General features: G+C 44.0%; 1 protein-coding gene across 2 annotated transcripts in view; it reads left to right on the top strand.

Moving 5' to 3' along the window:
• Positions 1-18,901, top strand: part of SLAIN1 (SLAIN motif family member 1) — a 105,854-nt gene that overhangs the window by 16,536 nt on the left and 70,417 nt on the right. The window lies entirely within an intron of this gene.

The following is an 18,901-nucleotide window of genomic DNA, read 5'->3' as shown; positions in this document are numbered from 1 at the left end:
ATGGGGCGTTTATGGGAATGCTGAGCTGGATGTTCTGGTTCCTTCTAGCTGAACACATTGCTGCCATTGTTATCTGATTTTTGGGTAGATGTGGTCAGGACACGCCTTGCCTGGTTAAAGCTGAGAAGCTCAGAAGAGGAACACTTAAAAAGCATGTTGTTAATGCAGGCTTAAAGGGAACCTGTCATATCTGTCAGATTTTATTGCTGGCTGTGTCACCCTTAGGATGTTTTCCTTTCCCCCATTTCTGCTGAGTTCTCTCTCTTGCATAGGAAGTGAGTTTAAAATCATTCTGATGAGAATATCTTAAGAATAATAAAAAAAAAGCACCAGACAGAGGCTCGAAATCTTTCCAAGGCTGGTAAAAATTGTTTTTTTGCTGCATGCATTTCTATTGGGAGAGATTTACTTCCTGCCTTAGTGACTAATCACTTGGACAGTGATTAAAGAAAGCCCTCCCTAATGTGGACATAGCTATAAAAATTCAAGAGCGGTTCTAAGCCTTCCTCGGTCTGTCTAAAAAAGAGGTTTTTGCTGAAGTTTCAGTTCAAATGTTTGTTTCTTGACCATATTTGACTGGTATTTGTTGGTTTTGTAGCAGCTTAGGTTGCAAACCTATCATCAAAGAGAAAAAAAAACAAATCTGGTTGTTGAGGTAAATAAGGAAGTATGTAGTTTTGTAGCATCATAGATTGCCAAACCATTTTCTATTAGGCATGCAATTTGTGTATAAAACTGATGTCAGTACACTGGTGATAGTAAAGATATATTGTGGAATTGGTCTTTAATGCACATTACCCAAAGATGTTTTCCTGCTTTATTTACTTTCTAGTCCTATCTTTAACTTGAACTTTAAAAGACTGGCTCAAACCTTATGGCTGAATTCAAAATTTTCATTTGTATAGATTGTGCTGCAAATTTAGAAACGATGTTAAACATCATCATTTAGCCGTGGATAGGAATTTTCATAAATTATAAACAAAGGATCTTGATAGTTAAAGATCTTGCTTATCTTAGCCACTAATAAACTGTTGGTTTACTATCTACAAGCATTGTGTCACTTCTGAATGTCGTCATACCTGACAATGGTAAACTACTAAGGGACATTGCAGATGTCATGGAGATCGAAAGAATGCTCTTCTTCTACGCACCTCACTCTATCACTGGAAATCCTTTGTAACAGTTAGAGGTTGCATGGGTAGAAGCATAAAGTGCCCTTTCCCAGCACTCCGTATCGTAAAACAGAAAGCAGAGTGCGAAGTGGTTAATATGGAATTATAGGTCATTGATGTAACTCCATAAAAATGTATTGTGGTTGCTTACTACATAATGAAAACCCTTCTATAGTTTCTATAGATAGAACTGCTTGCATCACTAATAAATTGTTGTCCTGTTTCAGCTTGGGGGGGGGGGGGGGTTTAACCCCCAGCAATTAATTAAAATAAAGCCGCTCCAGCTTCTAAATTCACCTGACCCCCAGCGCTATTTCCTGCAGACTCACTGATTCAGCTCTGCACCGCTTCTACTCTGGATTGAATGATGCACATCATTTAGTTCAGTTGGTGTGAGCGCAGGACGCAAAGGCTCTGTCCCATTCCTGGACTTGCAGGAGAATGCCACCACTACACTCCATTATGTGACACCCCCATCTGCAGAATTTAGGATTTACCCATGTTTGTTTTTTTTTTTTTTTGAATAGCACAAGAACACACACAACGCGCATTAATGTTACCCAATTGCCTCCGATCGCAAAAGTATGTTTTGGCCCAAAGGCTTCTTCTTACAGGGCAGCTAGCTTGGGCACAGTATAACAGGGTTAAAGTGATTGTGCTGCTTAAAGAATTGATAGAAAAAAGGGTTAATTGTTAACAAGATCTTGCCAGTAGTAAAGAAAAACCTCCAGCTAATCCCACAATATTCAGGAGTCCTGGGGTTCACAATGTCCTGTAGTGAAATAGGGGGCAATGTGAACAAGGAAGGGTGACTGTACTCCAACATCTAGAGAAAAATGAATTTTATTTAAAAAAAAGGCAGCAGCATGGTTGGCGCACATCAGGAAAAAATTTGCTTAATATTTTTTTTTTTCGTGACATAAATCCACTATGCTGCTGTCCTCCTGTATCATCATGTTTTCATGTCCTGTATGGATTTTATGACCTAAAACTCCTTGTTCTCTCAAGTTTGGAGTGCGGTAGCCCTTCCTTGTACACCATGCTCAGACCGTGGACTGGACCAGCACCTGTCTTTCAGAGAGGGATTACTTCACCTGAAGCGTTGAGGCTTTTTCCATTACTGTAGTGACATAGGGGCCAGCAGGAGAAACCACCATGCACAGCTACAGACTAAAACTGGCCATAGGAGGATTGAAATTTGGATATTTTGACAGGATGATTTTTGACCCATCTATGGCCATTCCCACTAGACAAAAACTGATCTTTGAATATTGTTGAACGGGAATGTTGGAACATTTTAATTCAATCAGCTGCTTCAGCTCTGATCAGTGACAGCACTGTGTTCTGACAGCAGAGCAGCTCAAGCTGTCAGAGTACAAATAGCACAGCAGGGAGGAGTGCTTCATACACCTTACTTGTGTGAATGGGAAAATCAATTTGTTTTTTTTTTTTCGGATTTAGTCCGCTGGTTAATAAAAAAAAAAATAAATAAATAAAAATAATTCTCCATTTATGGATAACCTAAGAAACAGATGCTCTGGAGTTAATGGAGTCTGCAGGATTTTTATCTGGAGATTTTTCTTCACTAGAAGATGAGATTATTGGCACTGACAGCGATGGAGTTGCTTGTTGTTCTTACCCGTATACAGCTGCAAGATAAAGTATGTGAACCCTTTGGAATGATATGGATTTCTGCACAAATTGGTCATAAAATGTGATCTGATCATCATCTAAGTCACAACAATAGACAATCGCAGTCTGCTTAAACTAATAACACACAAAGAATGAAATGTTGCCATGTTTTTATTGAACACACCATGTAAACATTCACAGTGCAGGTAGAAAAAGTATGTGAACCCCTAGACTAATTACATCTCCAAGAGCTAATTGGAGGGAGATGTCAGCCAACTGGAGTCCAATCAATGACACAGTTGACAGTTCTGGGTTATCTTTTCACAAGAAGCATTGCCTGATGTGAATGATGCCTTGCACAAACGAGCTCTCAGAAGACCTACTATTAAGAATTGTTGACTTGCATAAAACTGGAAAGGGTTATAAAAGTATCTCCAAAAGCCTTGCTGTTCATCAGTCCACGGTAAGACAAATTGTCTATAAATGGAGAAAGTTCAGCACTGCTGCTACTCTCCCTAGGAGTGGCTGTCCTGTAAAGATGAGAATCCTAGTGTGTCAGCTAAAGACATACAAAAGTCACTGGCAAATGCTAACCTCCCAGTTAGCGAATCTACAATATGTAAAACGCTAAACAAGAATGGATTTCATGGGAGGATACAACAGAGGAAGCCACTGCTGTCCAAACAAAACATTGCTGCACGTTTACAGTTTGCACAAGAGCACCTGGATGTTCCACAGCAGTACTGGCAAAATATTCTGTGGACAGATGAAACCAAAGTTGAGTTGTTTGGAAGAAATGCACAACACTATGTGTAGCGAAAAAGAGGCACAGCAAACCAACATCAAAACCTCATCCCAACTGTGAAGTATGGTGGTGGGGGCATCATGGTTTGGGGCTGCTTTGCTGCATCAGGGCCTGGACGGATTGCTATCATTGAAGGAACAATAAATTCCCAAGTTTATCAAGACATTTTTCAGGAGAACTTAAGGCCATCTGTCTACCAGCTGAAGCTCAACAGAAGATGGGTGTTGCAACAGGACAATGCAAAGCATAGAAGTAAATCAACAACAAAATGGCTTAAACAGAAGAAAATATGCCTTTTGAAGTGGCCCAGTCAGAGTCCTGACCTCAACCCAATTGAGATGCTGTGGCATGACCTCAAGAAAGCGATTCACACCAGACATCCCAAGAATATTGCTGAACTGAAACAGTTCTGTAAAGAGGAATGGTCAAGAATTACTCCTGACCGTTGTGCACGTCTGATCTGCAACTACAGGAAACGTTTGAAGTTATTGCTGCCAAAGGAGGTTCAACCAGTTATTAAATCCAAGGGCTCACATACTTTTTCCACCTGCACTGTGAATGTTTACATGGTGTGTTCAATGAAAACATGGCAACATTTCATTCTCTGTGTGTTAATAGTTTAAGCAGACTGTGATTGTCTATTGTTGTGACACATTTTATGACCAATTTGTGCAGAAATCCAAATCATTCCAAAGGGTTCACATACTTTTTCTTGCATCTGTATCTGTAGGAATAATTCTGTATGTCAATACGGGGAAGTGCTTGTGAACTGCATATTGAAGAACATAGAGACACTTATGTATATAAGGACACGTCACAAAAAAATTTATTCTTTGCAGGGCCATGGGTACTGATTTTTGTGCTGTCTTAAAGTTTTTTACATATATGTGTTATACAAAGGTATGGCTTTGTATTTTTAATCCAAACTTTGCAGAGCATCACATTTCACATTTAAAAGGCTGCCCTGCTAAAATGGCATTTACCTTTGATGCAGGGTGCATTTGATTTAAATCAAGTGGATTTAAATCCTGTTTTAAATCACTAGTAAAAAGGCTTGATTTTAAATACACTCAATTTTAAATCCTCATTTTTAAAGAGCAACTGTCATCTGTCTCGCAGCGGCTCCTCCTCTGACCCGCTGTTTACTCACCGACAGTCCCATTCACATTAATGGACGACTGGTGATGCAGCAGTGACACAAGAAGGTGAGGTATGTGGCGGCAGCAGGTGAGGGAATGCCTGCTAACAGACGCTGCCATGATTGATCTGAAATGACAGGTGCTCTTTAAATGTAAGGCCTTATTCTTGCTGGTAGTTTTAATATTTGCAAACAATTTGAAGGTTTCCTATTTGTAATAATAAGCTGTCAGGTTAGTAAAACAGCGATATCAGAACCGATTCAATCATACAGTTTGTAGTGTACATAGATTTGCAAAATAATGGGATAAAGGAATAGTCCTGAACTTTGTTTCATCTCATGGTTACTGTGAAATTGTTTGACTTTATCAATGCAGCGCATAGTATCTTAGCTTGCACTGCTTGGATTTATTGAATGAGTTTACCAAAAATGTAAATATTGCAGAATATACAGCCTCATGCTACATAACTAAGCTCTATTTCATGATGAATAAACTAAATTATTAATGTATCTTAAATAGAAAAACTAAATTATTATTTTTTATTTGTATTTTTAAATATTTGCGGTCAAGATTTATTAACTTTAGCAGCCCCATTCATTTTTTTTCCATCTATTTTTATATTTACATTTTATTGGATTTAAGCTATGAGGACCACATAGAGGACGCAGGTATCAGTAATGATATGTCCAATATGGCCATAGGACATGTGCGGCAGGTTGCCACGTTACTACACACAATATAAACTGGAGGGAGCAGCAATATGGCGCCGCTCCAGATGTCAGAGTGACGAAATGTCTAGCATCATTGCGCTACTTCTGGTTTCTGTCTGTGGAACGCAGAGCGACCCGGACTTCCTGAATTGTTTATACGAGCGATTGAACGTCTTTTCATGTAAATGCATTACTAATTTAAATAAAATATTGATGGGTTAAGAGAAGGGGTGCGCTGATAGGTGAAAAGCTGCTACCAGAAATATAAATGGATGAATAAATAAAGGTGGGTGCGCTAATTCAAAATAGGTGTACATACAAAATTATGCAATCTACTGGTGCTGTGGTGTGAATAAACCAACAGTGATATAAATATTCAAAAAGGGAATTAAATAAATGAATATCTTTTGTGACTAGTGCACAAACAATAAATAGTCCAACAGTCCAAAGTGATGAAAAACTCAGTCTGTGATCAAATGATTTAAATGGTGGTATAAAAGAAATCCAACGAAATCAATATATGACAGTGATGTCCCTCCACCTGGTGAATTTCCTCCTTATCCGGCGGAAAATGGGTAAGTGCAATAGATAGATCCACTGTGTTTCAAAAGTGCACTCTTCACGTGATGTTCACCTCCAACCTTATAATAAACACCTGGTGCATAGACAACAATGGCCTCTTACCAAAATGATGCAAAGAATGGACTTGGAAACCACTGGTATAAGTATGACGCTGCTCCCTTCTCCTTTTAGATAGGGTTAGGCGGCTTTCCCAATGAGATCAGCATGAATGTTCCATCCACGATCGGACAAGATCGCACTCGAGAGAAGTCAGGTCACCACCTTGTAGACCATATTGGGATTTTTGTACTTCGCGTACTTACGGTGATTGTAGGCGTATTTGTTCCTCGCAGCAAAACAAGTAATCTCTGGGAGTGATCGAACGCCAACAGTTTTGGAGGTCCCACACCGAGATGGTCAACAACGCCCATGTCCGATCGTGGATGGAACATTAATGCTGATCTCATTGGGAAAGCCGCCTAACCCTATCTGAAGGAGAAGGGAAGCAGCGTCATACTTATACCAGTGGTTTTCAAGTCCATTCTTTGCATCATTTTGGTAAGAGGCCATTGTTGTCTATGCACCAGGTGTTTATTATAAGGTTGGAGGTGAACATCACGTGAAGAGTGCACTTTTGAAATACAGTGGATCTATCTATTGCACTTACCTATTTTCCGCCGGGTAAGGAGGAAATTCACCAGGTGAAGGGACATATATTGATTTCGCTGGATTTCTTTTATACCACCATTTAAATCATTTGATCACAGACTGAATAGTTTTTCATCACTTTGGACTGTTGGACTATTTATTGTTTGTGCACTAGTCACAACAGATAATAATTTAAATAAAATATACTTTATGCGGATTTACACTAAGGAGATTGTCTCTTCTACATTCCATTGAGCCGTCCATGGGCACATATCGGTCCAATTTGAATGCGATGGGGCGCAAATAAGAGACTGAGGAGGCGCTCATAGATATGCAAAGTGGGACACCCCTGCAGAAGGGGACTGACATCTGGTGAGTGTTACCTCAGGTGGGGCACACGAGTGAAGATACTGGGGTTTATCGCACGACATGGGTGTAATCTGGGTATAACAACGCAGCTGCTTGTTGTTGTTTTTTTTTTCTTTTTGAAAAATTCTTTTTATTGATTTTTAAAGAAAGAACAGAGTAACACAAACAGACACACACAGCAGCCAAAAAAAGGCATACAATAACCCAACAACAACCTCCCCCCCCCCCCCCCACCCACCCAAAAACGACCACCAGCACCCTGAGAAGACCAGGAGCGTAGAGGTCAGGGGGTCAGCGCAGGCCACCGTCCAAGGACAGCACGACCTACCACCGGCCTCCGGAGTAAACAACCTTCGGTCCCTTCTCATAAACCACACACCATATCTCCCCCCTACCCGGGATCAAAACATGTCAATTCAACATTAAAGAGACCCAATATCTGGCTGTTCTTGCAGGACTACAAAGCTAGAATACAAGATAGCATAAGTACACTTCTATAGAGCGTTCAATACACCAGCGTCATAACAGTTACACAATATGCAGTTCAGCCCACAGTGTCTGAGGAGTCCACCCACGCCCTCCAAACCTTGTCAAATTTTTTCGGGCAACCTCGTGAGACATAGGTGGCTTTGTATAGGGGCAGCATTGCATTCACTAGGCCTTTCCAGAACAGTAAGGATGGCGGGGAAACCTTCTTCCAATGTAGTAAAATAGCCTTTTTGGCATAGAATAGAAGAACACTCAGCAAAGTCCTGTGGGCCACAGAGGGGACCACCTCCTCCACCAAACCCAGCAAACAGACTCGCTGGGTTCGCGGAATCGGAGTCAGCAGCACCTCGGCGAGACAGGACGTCACCGCAGTCCAAAACTGCTGAATTGGGCCACAGCCCCAAAAAATGTGAGTTGCATCTGCGGGGGAAGCGGAACAACGCCAACACTCCGCAGACGAAGTCGGGAAGATTCTGGCCAGACGGGCCGGAGTATAGTAAATCCTGTGGAGGAATTTAAACTGAATTAGTTTGTCCCTAGCAGCCACTAAATATTTGAACGGCTCCGTCCATACATCATCCCAGTCCTCCCCCTGTAGGTCCGGCACCTCAGCCGTCCATTTTTCCCTACATCTAACTATGCCAGGGGGTGTAAGTCGGAACATATCCTTGTACACAGTGGAGAGAGTTTTGAGTGTGGTATCACAGGTCAACACGCATTCTAAGTCCGAAGGAGACAGCTCTACAGAGGATGAGGCAAATTGGGCCTGAAAGGCATGCCGCAATTGGAGGTATCTGAAGATAAAGCCACTAGGCAGGTCGAATTTCTCCCGCAAACGGTCAAACGGCAAGAGAGCCCCCGCCGCTGTTATATCACCCAAGGTTTTTACGCCCCGCGTCGCCCACAACATCAAATCAGGTAAGTGACGAAAATGAGGAAAGGTAGGGTTCATCCACAACGGCTCGGACGGGGAGGATCCAACATAACTGGGGCATGTCAACTTCAATGACTGGGCCCAAGCCCTAACAGTCGCCCTCATGGAGAGCGTTAAAGGGAGATCTGAGCCCAGACCCCTAAACAGCGCCAACCTAAGGGTTTCGAAGGAGCCCAGGTGGGCCGCCTCTAAGATTGTTGCCGAATCCTCCCCGTCCGCCCGCAGCCAGCGCCGCGCAAACACCATCTGTCCTGCCAAATAATACTTGCGCCAATCGGGCAGTGCCAGGCCTCCATTACCCCACGGTTCCTGGAGGGCCCGAAGGCCAATCCTGGGAACCCCGGGCGACCAGAGGAATGAACAGACGAGGCCGTCCAACTTCCGGAAAAAGGTCAGTGGTACCCATAGCGGGGAATTGCGGAGGAAATATAAGACTACAGGCAGAAATTTCATCTTAAGGACACTAATACGACCTAATAAGGAAAGTTGTAGACGCTTCCAAGCTTGGATATTTTGTTGGAGTTTAGGCAATAGAGGAGCCAAATTCAACGAGAAATAATCCTGGGGACGCCTAGTTATCTTGATCCCCAAGTAGGTGAAGCTATCCACCCAACGAAGGGGCAGGTCCCCGGCCGCAGCAGGTCGAGCACCGTCATCGAGAGGCAAAATGGAGGACTTACTCCAGTTAACGCGAAGCCCTGAGCACCTGCCAAAATCGTTCAGGATGGACAGGGCCGCCCTCAAGGAGGGACCCGGATCCTCCAGGAACAACAGCATGTCATCGGCATATAACGCCAGACATTCCTTAATAGAGCCGACTTTAATCGACCCCACGGCCGGGGAGCTGCGCAGTGCGGCTGCGATGGGTTCAAGGGTAAGGGCAAACAGGAATGGGGAAAGGGGGCACCCCTGCCTCGTCCCCCTCCCCACCCGGAAATATGGAGAAGTGAGATAGCCCAATCGTATGGCTGTTCTAGGGCTTGCGTAAAGGAGTCGGATCCAGGTCTTGAATTTGGGTCCGAACCCCATACGATCCAGCGTCTTGTGCATAAAGGCCCAGTCGACCGAATCAAAGGCCTTCTCAAAGTCGATTGAGACCACCACCCGCTGCCCCGACGCCTCCCCAGGAATTTGAAGATGGGTGAACAATCGCCGAATGTTAGTGTCCACAGATTTACCCGGCATAAAGCCCGTTTGATCTGGGTCTATCAATGAGTGAATAACCCCAGCCAAACGAGTGGCCAGGACCTTCGTCAGGATTTTAAGGTCCATATTTAAAAGGGCGATAGGGCGATACGAGGAGCAGTCCAGGGGGTCCTTACCCGGTTTCTGAAGCAGCACCATATAGGCATCCATCATGGAGGGAGGAAGTTCCTCCACCTCCAAACAGTGCTGCAACAGAGAGCTAAGTCTAGGCGCTAAATGTTCGGAATATTGTTTGTAAAAGTCAGCAGGGAAACCGTCAGGACCCGGGGCCTTATGTGGTGGGAAGGCCGCAATGGCTCTTGCCACCTCCAAAGCTGTTACCGGAGCATCCATGAGGGCGCTATCCTCCGCCGACAAGGATGGCAAGTCAACTCCCTCCAGGAGGGCATCTGCGTGCACAGAGTCACTATCCGGTAGCGGGGCGTACAGGGCCTCAAAATAGTCAGTAAATGTCTCCAAAATGTCACGAGGATCCGACCTGAGCACACCCCCAGCGGCCCTGATAAGCGGGATATTAACTGGCGGCTGCTGGTCAGCCACCAGCAGTGCCAGGAACTTGCCATTCTTATCGCCCTGTGCGAATATAGAAGCCCGTAGATTGTTAGCTTCTGTATGAGCAAGATCCGAGACGTGAAGAGAGAGAAGGCGTCTCGCCTCCAGCAATGCAGCATAGCTGGAATCAGACGGCAAGGCCGCGTTCTCCTCCGCACATCTCCGCTCCTCCTCCTGTAACATCCTCACCTCCTCATTGTGATCTTTCCTAGCGGATTTAATGGCCGATATACACTCTCCCCTCTCCACTGACTTAAATGCCTCCCACACCACTCTCTGATCAGCTGAGTCCACATTTTCTGGCCAATATGACTGGATCGACTTTTCAAGGCGGGAAGCGACCTGATCCTGTTGGAGCCAGCCCGCAGCCAGGCGCCAACCCCGCACTCCAGCCCCCAATTGGAGGTTCACTGTCAAGAGTAGCGGGTTGTGATCAGACACTCCCCCGGCCCTGTATTCCGAGGCAGTCAAAAGGGATTGCATTCTGGCAGTACCAAACGCCAGATCTATGCGAGCAGAGGAACGATGAGCGGTGGACAGGTGAGAGTATTCCCTCAAGAGCGGATGCTTCCATCTCCAAAGTTCAGTCAAGCCCACCGTGGAAGCCCAGGTGAGCAGATCCACCGAGGGCGGTCTATTGGGGTTGGAAGTATCCAAGGTAGCATCCAGGATGGCATTAAAATCACCCATGAACAGTACAGGTAAATGCATATATTCAGCCAACTTATCAGTTAAATCATATAGCAGTTGTATCTGAAAAGGTGGAGGCACATAAACAGCGACCAACAGCATGGTAACAGAGTACATATCCAAAAGCACAGCCACGTATCTGCCCCCTGGATCGGAGATCACCCGCTGGATCGAACATGGGATAGATTTACTAATGAGGATGGAAACCCCTCTAGCATAGGTGGTGTACGTGGCATGAAATGCCCTTTGTATCCACGGCCTACGGAGAGCCAAAATCAAGTTCCCATCAAGGTGGGTCTCCTGCAGGAGGATGACATGTGGCTTAATGAGCTTTAAATACTGAAAGACACTGGCACGTTTGAACTTATTGTTCAGGCCCCTCACATTCCATGAGAGAAGTTTTATATTGTCAGCCATGGGAATCTAGAAAAAAATTACACAGAGCCCAGGTAAGGGCTATGGGCAGGACGAAAAAAAAAAGGGACCCATAAATTACCCCCTCAAAATATACATGAGCAAACAAAAACAGGTGCTGGTGCAGAACTCCCCATGCCATTATACCAGAACAACCCCCCCAACAAACAAAGAAAAAGGGAAAGTTGAACAAAAACGAGCTTTCCCAAAACGTGAAAAACGTAGTCTGGTATGCGGCTTCAATCCCAAACTGCCCAAAAAAAAAAACAGTGACGCACGTCAGTTTTCCAATGTGAGCAACAGTCCGGTAAAGAAGATGTTCTAACAGTTCCGATGGAGTCTCTGAGACCGGATCACCCGGTGTGCAAGGAGGGCGCCACGACACACCCCTCCTCCAATAACCAGTCTCCAGATAGCAGGATAGGGAACCCCAAAAGTAGACATTCCTAAACCATCAGCAAGCCGTAGATATCCAGAAGGAATGATACAACAGGAGGAGAAAGTCAGCAGGGGCAGCGTACAACAGGAAAACAAAAAACAAAAAAAAAAAGGGGAAAAAGAAAAAACGGACCACATCCAAAGGGGAGCCAGCCGAGAGCACTGGCAGTCAGGACTCATCACACGCCATCCAGCCAGTCCGAAGCCTCTTGAGGAGTGTCAAAGAATTTCACCGAGCCCTTGTACTGTACTCTGAGCCTGCTAGGATATTGCATGCTATAGATAAGTTCCTTGGCCCTTAGGCGCTTCCTGACATCCGTAAAGGAACGCCTGCGGCGTTGTGTCTCCGCCGAGAAATCGGGAAATAGCATGACACGCGCATTCTCAAAGCGAAGTTCAGGGTGTTTCCGCGCCTCCGAGAGGAGCATGTCTCTGTCCCTATAATTGAGGAACTTCACCAGGAACGGACGGGGGGGGGGCTCCAGGGGGTCTGGCCCCAGTTGGCACTCTATGAGCCCTTTCTACCACATACGTGGGGGGTAAATTCTCCAGAGAGAGCAGTTGTTTGAAGAACTGTTCCGCAAATGTAGCAGGCTTTTTCCCCTCCAGCCCCTCAGGAAGCCCCACCACCCTTACATTATTCCGGCGCTGTCTATCCTCCGCATCGTCAGCTCGGTGTTGCAAGGATTTCACAATGTTCTGGAGGTCAGCCAGCTGAGCGCCATGGGAGTGTGAGCTGTCCTCCACCTCCGAGATGCGATCCTCTGCAGCAGTGAGTCTCCCCCTGAATTTATCCAGGTCATGGCGGATGAGCGTGCACTCCGATGCCAGGTGATCAATGCGCACCATCAATGCCGCTTTGCAAGCATCTATGGCTTCTAGGATGGGGGCCGTGATCGCCCGCTGGTCCGCGACCACCTCCTGAGCCTGTCCCTGAGAAGTGCCGGAGAGCGCGGGGTCCGTAGGCTTCTGAGACTCCATGCCTGCACCCGTACCACCGCTCTTCCGGGAAGACGTGGGCGCCAAGATGGCGGAGGCGGAGCCCGAGCCCTGGCTCTTGACGGAGCGGGTCTGGCGCTGGTCCTGTGGCGGCTGCCGGGCGGGTTTTGGGGTCGAGGATGGCATCGCTGGAGACCTGAGAGCTTCCCCCACAAGATGGTATAGGAGAGCAGCCCCACCGCACACCGAAAACGGAGGTAAGTTGCAGGATTAACAGAGAGCTCCGGTCCGGCACGTCTACCCTCGCTCACATCCGGCCACGCCGTTGTTTTTTTTTTCTACCGAAAGTACTACAAGGAGCAGCAAGACCACGGGAAAAGTGAAACTAAAGGACACTAACACACCTTTATGAACTTTATATATGTTGTACAGGATGCTACCTTATGAACAAGCTGGTTTTTGCAGATGTTTTTTGTACACAGGCACTTTTTTATTGCACTTTTATGGTGAATAGTACCAATATTGGTTTGCACAGGTTTTGTGTGTGTTTAATTAATTGAATGTGTATTGCACTTTCAGAGCATAATTTGCACACATAACACATTTTTAAATGGAGCACAGTGACACGCATAGGTTTTTAAATTTTATATTTTAGAGTGTGGTTACACACGTATTTTTTTTGAATACAGTGACACATGGCATTTATTCAACTAGTCCTATAGGTTGTTAGCAGCCTATCTGAAGAGCAGCGCGAATACCCACTTCCATTTTACATATTCCGAACTTATTCATGTATCTTAAATAGAAAAAAAAATGTACTCCAAAAGCATTTTATTAAAATAAACTTGATTTAAATCAAAATATCTGATAAATAAAAAATATGAATTTTTGTTTTTTATTCATTGACTTTTATCCACCCTGCCTTGATGTGTTTTCTCCGTTTTGGAGATAAATGTTTGCATGCTTTCTCCTAAGGGCATAGCCCCAAATCTCTGTATGTTCAGTTTGAATTGCGGTGGAGGATGTTAAAGCAAACAAATAATCAATGATGCATTTTGACTATCAGAATTTAGCTCCCTATGCTATTTAAGTTGATTTGGTCTAGTCAGTTAGCCAGTAGTGTTTATGGTGCTTCAGCAATTCCAGATGTTGCTTCATAGCCCATTTACATTTATCCATTTTTTCCTGTGACTAAACACCTGCATTTTACCAAATAAACGATTATTTTTAGTGGAAATCCCATTTTTACTATATTGCTTGTTTAAACATGTTCTGTTTTTTAGGTGTGTGTGTGTGTGTGTGTGTGTGTGTGTGTTTGTTTTTTATTTTTTTGAAAATTTACATGTGTTTAGCAGAGCCTTAACATGTGTTGGATAAATGTATACTTGTATTTTGTGCCTTTATGCATTGGTTAGCATATGTTAATCAAGAACAAGATATATTTTTGAATGCTACTCCACCCGTTTGTATAGCCCTTTCTATTTAATGAATGTTTAACACATGAAAAAAAGCAGTTGGAGGTCTAGTTGAAAGGGTGCAAGCACATATAAAAAATGTATGTGTTTTTTTTTTTTTTTCTGTATGTAAAATCGTATTTTTGGTAAGAGAATCCCTACTGGAGTCTTTCATCCTTATTTGTTATCTGTCAACAACTAGCACCTAGTTTTGTCCATCTGCCATGGGTTCCATTTCAGTGCCAGTTGGGGGTCTAATGGCAGGGGGCTCAGCTGGTCATGTAGGTAGTAATTCTCTTCCTGATTCCGATGGCCTGTGACTGGTGCCTGAATGGATTATACTGCAGGCCTCAAACCCCCCCCCCCCCCCCAGGGAAAAAAAAAAAGGATAAACCGTTACCTAAATGTTTTATTTCAAGCCCATCAGTCACTATAGGTTTAAAAAACCAGTAGCAATGCTGATGTTGTTGCCAGAATGCATGTATGCAATTATTCGCCTTTAGCCAGTGATGTCTTAATAGGAGGAAAGGAGACAAAGATGTGCTGGTAAGAGGCTGAAGTATGTTCTTGGCATGCTTTACTGGTTTGTGTGAGAAATCACTTTGCTCTCTGGATTCACCTGAATAGTCCAGTGCTCCCTTAATGACTGTCATCTTGTTTCTGTCTCAGCTGAGGCTCTGCTCAGTTTATAACCATATTCTGGAGTCATGCTTCACTTCACACCAGAAGATGGGATCTAGAGAACATACGCAAGGCATTGCTTTAAAGGAACAGTAAACCCAAACTACAAGACACTTGAATGAAAAGAATTGCTTATAATGTTCATGAATGTGTCTGTAAAAGCAGAAACACAGTTTTGTTTGTAAATGTAGAGCAGAAGTTGGGATATTTGACAATCGTGTTAAAGCTGAACTGCAGGCAAGCATACAGTGCACAAAATATTATGACTATTATAGTACAGTATTTATATAGCGCCAACAATTTGTGCAACACTTTACAATATAAAGGGTACCAGTACAGTTACAATACAATGCAAGAGGGTTAGCTTATAATCTAATATGGTTGGGCAAGTGGTACAAAAGGATATACATGTCAAGAATAAGCTGATGGAAGAATTAAAAATGTAGTTGTTAGGTGGAGACAGGATGGGCTTCCCTAAAGAAATTTGTTTTTCGGGATCGCCTAAAGGTGGACACCGTAGCACATAGCCAGACAGATTGAGGTACAGTGTTCCAGAGGATGGGAGAGGCTCTGGAGAAGTATTGGAGGAGAAGACTAGGGCGCTAGAGAGCAGGAGGTCTTATACTGATGAGGCTGTGAGCAGAGAGCGGAAAGTGGGGTGTTGGCAAGGTTGCCAGGAGTGTAAAGATGGATGAATACAAGCTCAAGGGTGTTGGCCTCGGAGCGAGTGGAAGTGTGTGTCCATTGTGTTAGGTCAGTGAAGTTGAGATGTAGCCTGGCTTTTAACAATAATGGGAGTATTAAAGTCCCCAAGAATGATAGTGGGTATTTTAGAGAAGAAAAAGTAAGGTAACCAAGCCAGGAAGTCATCAAGGAAGCGTGATACTGGGTCGAGAGGCCAATAAATCACTGCAATCCTCAGAGAAGTTGAAGAGAACAGATGAACATAGTGAGTCTCAAAATGTTTGGGGGGTTATATGTAATCTGCAGCATGCCTAAATTGATTTTTTTTTTTTTTTTTTAGCATGTGTGCAAAAACTGCTCTGGCAGCGCGAAAGGTTTAACCACTTTAGCCCCGGAGGATTTGACTGCTCGATGGCCAGGCCCTTTTTTTTTAACTTGCCCCTGCGTGACTTTAACTGACAATTGCGCATTCATGCAATGCTGTACCCAAACAAAATTTACGTCTTTTTTTCCCCACAAACAGAGCTTTCTTTTGGTGGTATTTAATCACCTCTGCGCTTTTTTATTTTTTGAGATATTAATATAAGAAGAGCGAAAATTTTAAGAAAAAATTACATTTTCAACTTTTTTTAAAAATATGCAATATACTCAATTTTTGTCATATATTTTGGCCAAAATGTATTTAGCTACATGTCTTTGACAAAAAAAATCTCAAACTGATTTTATTGGTTTGCGCAAAAGTTATAGCGTCTACAAACTATGGTGTAAATACTGGAATTTATGCAGCTTTTACTTTCTGACTGCCTATGTCATTTCATTAAGTGCTAAAATGGCAGGGCAGTACAAACCACCCCCAAATTACCACTTTTTGGAAAGTAGACATCCTAAGAAATGTCCTGAGGCATGTTGAGCTCATTGAATGAATATTTAATTTTTTTGTCAGTTTTTCAGAAAATTACTAAAAAAAAAAAAAATTTTTTTTTTTTACAGTTTTTATTGAAATGATATATTGCTCAAGCATGCCATGGGTATATGGGTAATTACACCCCAAAATATATTCTGCTGCTTCTCCAAAATACATTCTGCTGCTTCTCCTGAGTACAGGGATACCACATATGAGACTTTTTGGGAGCCTAGCTGTGTACAGGACCCCGAAAACCAATCACCATCTTCAGGCTTTCCAAGGGCATAAATTGTTGATTTCACTCCTCACTACCTTTCACAATTTTGGCCATAAAATGCCAAGACAGCACAAACCCTCCCACCCCAAATGACCCCTTTTTGGAATGTGTTTTGGGGTGTCATTTCACATATACCCATGGAATGCTTGAGCAATATATCATTTAGTGACAACTTTTGTATAAAAAAAAACAAAAAAACAAAAAACAAACCCAAATTGTCAGCTTCCCGAAACTTAGGGCAAAATATAAAATACTCCATGGAATCAATATGCCTCTCAGCAAATAGCTTTGGGTATCTACTTTCCAAAAAAGGGTCATTTGGGGGGTGTTTGAACTGTCCTGGCATTTTATGCCCAATCTTAGCCACACCTCACCCACTCTTCTAACCACTTGAAAACCAAGCCTTTTCTGTGACTTTTTGTTGACATGAAAAAAACTGAAAATTTATATCAAATACTTACCGTAATTTTCCTTTCTTGATGGACTCCATGGCAGCATACGTATCGGGTTTGGCCCCGCCTCCAAACCTACCCATAGGACATCACTCCCATAAATCTTTGCACCTGTTCAGCACACGTGCTCTGTAACTATCCTCCACAGAATTCGGGAGGGAACTCCTGCTGCCATGGAGTCCATCAGGAAAGGAAAATTACGGTAAGTATTTGATATAAATTTTCAGTTTTCCTGACAGACTCCATGGCAGCATACGTATCGGGAAATAACTCGCCGTACACACAGGGAGGGCAGGTGCTGAACAGAAAAAAGTTTAATTCACTTTGTCAACAGACAAGACTTGCAAACCAAAATTTACAGAGGAAAGAGCCGCTGGCTCAACACAGTAGTGGGACAAGAAGGTATTAATGGAAGACCACGCTGCTGCTTTGCAGATTACATCGGGAGCTACGTGTCTGGAAACTGCCCACGAGGTAGAAATGCTCCGCGTCGAATGAGCCGTAACTGCTGCTGGAGGGGTCAAGCCCTTAGCCCTATAAGCCCACTGGATGGTTTGAATAATCCATGAGGAGATGGACCTTGTAGAGGCCCTTGAGCCTTTACTTTTGCCATGAAAGGCGACAAAAAGATACTCCGACTTCCTGAAAGAAGCTGTGGCTTTCAGATACTTTCTGATGCAATTACCAACATCCAGTGGATGAACCGGAGAGTCTTCCTCTTGTCTGAAAGTAGGTAACACAATTTCAACATTTTCACGGAAGACCGATGTTGCTTTTGGTCTCGCATCCAACATGGGAATAAGAACCACTCTATCAGGAAAGAATGTCAAAAAGGGCTCTTGCGCCCCGAGGGCCCCAATCTCTGATACCTTCTTTGCCGAAGTCACCGCTACTAGGAAGACCGTTATCAGAGTAAGCTCTTTGATAGTAATGGACTCAGACGTGTCCTGAATGTGATTTGATAGGAAATCCAGCACCAGAGGAAGGTCCCACTTGGGAAACCTAGGCTTTCTTTGCGGCCCAATTCTAACTGTTCCCTTAAAGAACTGGCGTATCAAGGTATGACTAGCCCAGGAAATACCCGTGAAGGCTGAGCTAGCAGATACTTGGACTCTGAAGGAACTCACAGAAAGCGGAGATCCAAACCTGATTGTAGGAAGCTCAGCACATCCTGGATTTTTATGGAAGACTGAGGATCAGGTCTTGCAGCCAACCGTGAGGAAAATCTTGACCAGATTCTTTGGTAGACCCTATTTGTCGAGTCTCTTCTGGCACTGAGGAGCGTGGAAATTGCGTCTTCTGGACAACCTCCTCCTCTCAACATCCATACCCTCCGATGTAGATGGGCCAGACATGGATGGAGTACAGACCCCTGGGACAACAGATCCGGTCTGATTGGTAGTAGAACTGGGTCTTGGACACTGAGCAGAGTCGGAAGGGAAAACCATGGCCTGTTGGGCCAGAAGGTAATCACCGCCACTATTTCTACTGGCTCCGACCTGAGTCTCCGAAGGAATTGTAATATTATCGGAACTGGCGGGAATGCATACGCTCTGTGACATCTCCACTGATCCGAGAGGGCGTCCACCCCGAATGCCTGGGGATCCCTGAACCTCGTGTAGTATTTCTCTAGCTTGTGGTTGCAGAGGGAGGCGAAGAGGTCGACTTCTGGGGAGAACCCCAACAACAGAATCCAGCTGAATACTTCCCTGTGGAGGGACCATTCGTTGTTGTCCAGGTTTACTCTGGAC

The sequence above is a fragment of the Pelophylax lessonae genome (assembly GCF_965119305.1).
Source record: "Pelophylax lessonae genome assembly, chromosome: 2".
NCBI classification, from domain to species: domain Eukaryota; kingdom Metazoa; phylum Chordata; class Amphibia; order Anura; family Ranidae; genus Pelophylax; species Pelophylax lessonae.
The sequence above is the reverse complement of the archived record's forward strand: the minus strand, read 5'-3'. Positions and strand labels throughout refer to the sequence as shown.